This window comes from Vidua macroura, chromosome 1, assembly GCF_024509145.1.
Source record: "Vidua macroura isolate BioBank_ID:100142 chromosome 1, ASM2450914v1, whole genome shotgun sequence".
NCBI lineage: Eukaryota > Metazoa > Chordata > Aves > Passeriformes > Viduidae > Vidua > Vidua macroura.
The window spans coordinates 79353807-79359875 of record NC_071571.1 but is presented as its reverse complement, the minus strand read 5'-3'; the positions used below and the strand labels follow the sequence as shown (position 1 = coordinate 79359875).

Sequence of the window (6069 nt, the reverse complement as noted above, 5' to 3'; positions counted from 1 at the left end):
CGCCCGTGCCGCCCCTCTCCGCGGTGCAAGCGGCTTTCCCACTCCCCGAGAAGGCTGCAGGTGTAGGCAGGCGGCCCGGCTTGCCCGCTCCCTCCGCCGCGCAGCATCCCAGCTCCGCCGGGGACGGGCCGTCTGCCCCATGGCGCACAGTCGCCCCCGCTGCGGTTCGGATGCGGAGGGTCGCGGAGCGCCCCGCACCTCGCCGCGCCGCGCCCGCTCTCCTCGGGGCAGGGAGGTTGGCCGCTCCCTTCCCTTTTTTTTTGAGGGGTGTGGGGGTGTAATGCTGCAAGGTGCGTTCGCGGACCCGCGTTCCAGCCCCCCCCTCCCGCAGCCTGCACGGCTGATATTTAAACCTGGGGTCCGTGCGCCCCCTAAGCGCGAGCGCTGCGCAGCGCATCCCCCGCCCGCCAGCCCGGAAAATAAATAAATAAAGCGTGTGGCTTTTGAACTGCCCACAGACTGTCACAGGGAAGGGGGGAGGGAGGGAAAGAGGGAGGGGGAGAGAGTGAGAAATGCAGAGGCAGCAGCCGCGGTAGCGGCGGCAGTGCTCCAGCAGGCACTAGGCACTCCAGTCCCAGCGAGCGAGCGGGCGAGAGCCACAGCGCTCCGAGCGAGGCGAGGGGGCTCTGGGCTACCTGGAACTCTCTTTGTGACACCCCAGCACACAAACACACCGACAGGGACAGAGGAAAAACACATAAAGGTAAGACGCGGTGTGTCTCACTTATGCCATTTACACAGCAGCCCGCGAGAGCTTTGCCATTTTTATCATTTTCCCCCCTTCCGTTGTGTCTTGATTGTGGGGAAAGGAGATGTGCGCGTGAATCGGTAAGAGCAGAGAGAGCGGAGCAGCCCGAGAGGCGCCCGCCCGGGCACATTTTAGGAATATCGCTGCGAGGAGCTCCATTCCTCGAGAGGGGACCACCTAGGAGCGGGATCGAGGCACACAACGGACCGAAGGCGATTCCGTGAGATTTAAATGCCCGGGAAGGCTCTCTTGGGGAAGGGTGGGGGTAGCGGTGGGTGTGGTGGGAATAATAGTGGTTTATGCCCAATTTCTTTTCAGTGCTTTTAGCCTGTTTCCAAAGAGAGTCTGCTTAATTAATAATAATAATTTAAAATAAAAAAGAGAAAAAAAAAAAAAGAAAAAAAAGAAAGATGCCCCAAGCTCTCCATGAAAGGAAGCGCTGGGAGAAGAGCACGCACGGCGCCAGGAAGATGGCAGGGCGGCTGGGCGGGGGGCGGCGGTGCTGCAGGGGGACCGCGGGGTCCGGGCGGCTGGTGGAGGGGGGGGGGGGGGCTGTGCGGGGTGCGGCGAGCGTCGGGGCGGGCGAGGAGCGGGAAGTGGCGCTTGCCCATTGTGGCCAGCGACAACGCGATTGTCCCCGGCGAGGCGGCGCGGAAGCGGCGCTGCCTCCGCGGTCACGCGTGCGCGTGGACACGCCGGCGGGTTTGAAGCGCTGCTCCTGGCTGGGCAGCACACGTCGGGGCTCGGGGGCTCGGCTGCCTGATCACGGGCTACGGACCCGCCGTCAAACACGACAGGGACTGCCGCTGCCGCCCGCCGCGCTGTGCCCCGATGCGCCTGTTCCATGAATATTCACCGACTGCCGCCCCCCGCTCCCCACAGGTCCCCATCAACCCTCTGGTTTCTCGTTTTCCCCCCACCAAAGAAACCTACAACTCCCGTCGACCTTTTTTTTTTTCTCCCGTCGTGTCGCCTCTTCCCCCCACACACGCGTGTCTTTCAAACGCGGCTCCCGCAGGGCGCTTTCCCCGCGCCTCAGCTGGGCGTGGCGGCTCACGCGGGGGAAAGGGAGGCGGACACACGCACACCCCTGGGACACCCCCACCCTCCTGCCACGCCGGGTGGGCGCCACGCGGGGGGATGCGGGGCGGAGGGGGGGGGTATGCGGAGCAGAGGGGGGGATGCGGAGCGGAGGGGGGATGCGGAGCGACGGGGAGGTGCGGAGTGGAGCGGGGATGCGGGGCGGAGTGGAGGGCTGTGCGGAGTGGAGCGGGGATGCGGGGCGGGGTGGAGGGCTGTGCGGAGTGGAGGGGGATGCGGGGCGGAGGGGGATGCGGGGAGCGCCCGCCGCCCTGCCCGCGCCTTTGTCTGTGCCCGGCGCATGCGCGGAGGCGGCGGCGCGGATGGGGCCGGCGGCGGAACAAAGGCTCCGCGCTGCGCCGCGACCCCCGGGCGCTTCCCCCCGCCAGCCCCGGCGTGGTTCATCGGGGTGAGCCAGAGGTACCCCGGCACCTTTCCTTCCCCGCGCTGCGCCTGGCTTAGCTTTGGCGTCTATTACTGTGCGCGATGGCGGAGCGGACCCGTGCCCCCCTCACCTCACCCACACAAAATTTGGCATTTAGGAAGGGGAAAAGGCCGGCCGTGCTGCCCGCAGCGGGTTTCGGTCGGCGGCAGGCGAGCGGGCGAGGGGGCCCGCAGGTGCCCCCAGAGCTCCCACGCCCCAGGCTCCAGCACCCGCCCCCGCTCCTCCCTCTGGCCTTGGGGGCAGGAGACGGGGGGCAGGGGGTCCCTCTGCAGCTGCGTGGGGTCGTTCGTGGGTCGCTTTGAGCAAAGAGGGCGAGGCGAGTTGCGTGTACGTGCCGCAGTAAGAAGCCCCGCGGAGCAGCCCCGCCGCAGGGACGTGCTCCCTGCCGGGCTCCGTCTAGGAGACACACGCGTGCTCTGCGTGCCCGGGCGGGCGCTCTCCTGAAGCATCTCCCTCTGCCGAGGGGAAGCAATCTATCAAGAGGAAGATTGTGTGCGTGCGTGTTAGTGCGACATCTTGAGATCTCTTTTGTTCGAATGGTTGCGTCTCGATGCTGGCATTGGTGCCTGTTCCTTCTTCACCACTCTTTCCCACCTCTTGTCCAAAATTCGGGTATATATCTCTTTTTAGAGGGAGCATGCTTAAGCCCGTTTGACATGTATAATTTTGTAAGCTAATGACAATTTCTGAACAGAAGACAACTAGTGTGTTAGTCAGGCTGGAGTTAAAGCTGACAAAAGAATATTGCCAGTGGGCTGCTAAACAGGCGATGGCAGTGGATTTTATTGCTTCCCCTCGAGGGTGATGAACATTCACTAGAAAACATACACCCCAAGGCCCCTTGCATAGCAATTACTTGATATTTCCAGTGTTTCCAATTAAGATCTCTTCTGAAGAAGCCATCAGAGCCCTAAAATATGTCTAAATGTCCCCTCTCTGCTTGCCAGATGTTTGCCAGGCACCACCTAAACTGGTGGTTAGGCTTCAAACACTGAGGGTTTTTTTCCTGCGTAGATGCTCCCCATTAAGCCAGGGAGAGTCTGGAGTGGGAGTGCCATACTGACGGAAGATGCAGCATCTGCTGCTACTGCTCTCTCCAGGGGAGATACCTTGTCCGACACAATCCTTTTGTATTCAGGGTGTTTCTGGGAATTCTGGGCAACATTTAGGGGACTGGGAAAACGAAGAAGCAAGGACGTGGCCGAAGGTTTTTGCACTTGCTGTCTACTCATTGTCTCACAGAACTTCATTTGAGGGAGAAGCTTTGTTTTGTGATCCCCTTGCTAGTGGATTGTGTGCAGTAGATATTTTCCTTTTGTCTGGCTGTTTCAGTTTAGCCAGGGAGCACCAACTCTGATCTGTAGACAGAATAAACACAAAACTTTGGAAATTCATGGTGGCTCTGTCTATTCTTGTATGCTTCATGTATGAAATAGGTAATTGTGTAATACAGGGAAATTGTACATAGCTGCCAAAATGCAATCATGCAGCAGTTTTTTTCTGTTGATTTGAATCTCTTGAGTGTATCATTTCCAGTGAAAATCAACATTAAAAGGGTAAAAATGGTAAAATCACTGTTCATGTTATTGCTTAAAGCAATGATCAGGTGAAATATTTTTCTTCCCCCCCCCCCTCTTCCATACATCATTGCATTTGAAATGCAACACCCTCTGAAGCAAGATGGTGATACAAGGTTGATTTATTTCAGAAAGTGTAATACCTTTGGTGCATACCCTTACCCTAAGACTACAGAGTATGCAACCTCCATAATTTTTGAGCCATGTCTAGAGCTGTCTCCAGTAAGGACTGGAGACAGCTTATGTATTCGTGTTTTGATCGTTCAAAACCAAGTCCGTGGAATAAATTGTATTTTCCAAGTGAAGCTGCTTCTGTTTGTGCTGTGTTCCACTGGTAGCTTTGGCCCATGCAGTGAACCATGAAGTCCTTGAGCAGAACCTCCTGTGTACACGACGGCTTCCATCTGAACAATGGTAAATTCTTCCCTTGTGCCAGCACCCACCCATGGCCCAATGGCATGCACTGAGCAGCCTAGAAAAAAAAGGAGCTGGTTGCAGGGTAGAAACAGGCCTTCCCATGAAATCTTGGGTGAGTTCCGTGTGGTTACATTTTTAGACACTCAGCTACCACTGAGTTAGTAATTATTTGGAAATCTGCCGTGGAAAGCTGATCTTGCACTAATTTACTAATTTTGAAAACAAGAATTTTGGAGGTCTTTTGTATGTTTGATTTTTTTTTTTTTTTTTTTTTTTGGTTCCATCTCTATGAAGAGTATTCTACAGTTTTTTTTGTACAGGTTTCTGCACAAATCCCAGGTCTTGATTTAGGGGCATAGGTGTAAGCGTAGTGTCCATGGGTGCAATGTAAATTTAATGGGCAAAATCTAGTTCTTCAAATAAGAAAACAGGATGATTTCCAAATACATAGTGAAGAGTATAATAATCAGCCAATATTCAAGGCCTTTCCTTTATTCATACTAGGGTAGTAAAGGCAAGCCATTTTGAGGTACGCTACAGAAGTATGGAGATTGATTTATAACTAAAGAAAGATACTTAGGAATGACTTGGGTTGCTGCTTCTGTGTCAATCAGGAATGAAAAGAATGAGGTAACAACTAGAGAAATCAAAGAAATTCCTGAAAGCATTATAGACTTGATAATAGAAACCATATGCAGCATAATGGGGGTTTCATGCATTAATAGGAAATGCTTTCAAGATTAAAAAAATATGCAGGGGGAAGAAGGGGGGAAACCTCATGCAGAATAGAAAGGACTTTAAAGTCTTCCTTACAATATCTTGTATCTCACAGCTCTCTTCCCTAAAAGTGATGCCACCTAAGCTTCTTACTTCAAGATGGAGAAATATGATTAATATAAAAATGTATCTACTGGTTATTTGGTATGAAAATGCATAAGTTTAAAATAGAAATAGATTGATAGCAATATGATTCCTCAAACATGAAAGATTCCTGACTTGCCAGAATCTGAAAAGAAATCCTTTGGCTTTCGTCTGCACACCAATAAATGTAAAGAGACACTGATTTGCAACACATGTGGAATGGTCAGGTTTTGCCTGGGAGCAAGATGTGTAGTAATTCTGTCTTAAGTACAGTTAATGGAATTTAACTCTGAGGAAACAGTTTTATTAATAAAAACCTTATGTCTTAGGATACAAATCATAATCTGATCTCTTTTGATGTGTTTGGTATTGTCTTCTGCAGAATAGAATGAAGTAGTCTGTAAGTAGCCTGACTTGTTGGGTATCTACTGCCAAGTACCCCAGCAGTGCAATAGCGTTGGGAAAGCCACATGCTTTTTAATCACATGTTGCATAGTTTAGATTTTAGCCTGGTAAGTGGTGCCACATACGATTATGATCTGCTGATCCAGAGATTTTTTTTTTTTTTTTGACCTTTAGGAATCTGAATGTCTTTTCAAAAGATTTTATTTTGCATACACTGCCTTAGCAGTTGTTCAGAGCAGCATGACCTGGTACTTCATGTAAACTATAGGACTGATGGCAGTATCTTCATTTTGATTAGAGACTTACTATCCTTACAAACGATACAACAGTGAATGTATAATACAACTGGACCTTAGCTACCAACCTGTCTGGATGATGTCATGATGGTGATTGTAATACTACTGATGCCTTGGCATGAAGAGGATATGAATGCACTGTTGAAGCATAATCTTTTCCTTCAGGCAAAAGCCTAGTAGCTATAATGACAGTTTCCCAAGAATTAATTTTAATGACAGAAATCTATGCCATCATGACGT

The 6069-nt window shown here is 52.0% G+C and overlaps 1 protein-coding gene across 1 annotated transcript in view; it reads left to right on the top strand.

Annotated features, from left to right (window-relative positions):
• The first annotated feature begins 511 nt into the window (after nucleotides 1-511).
• Nucleotides 512-6069, top strand: part of BASP1 (brain abundant membrane attached signal protein 1) — a 50635-nt gene continuing 45077 nt past the window's right edge. The window contains exon 1 of the mRNA XM_053996418.1: nucleotides 512-703. The gene's annotated coding sequence lies outside the window, so the exon portion shown is untranslated. The remainder of the gene's footprint in view (nucleotides 704-6069) is intronic.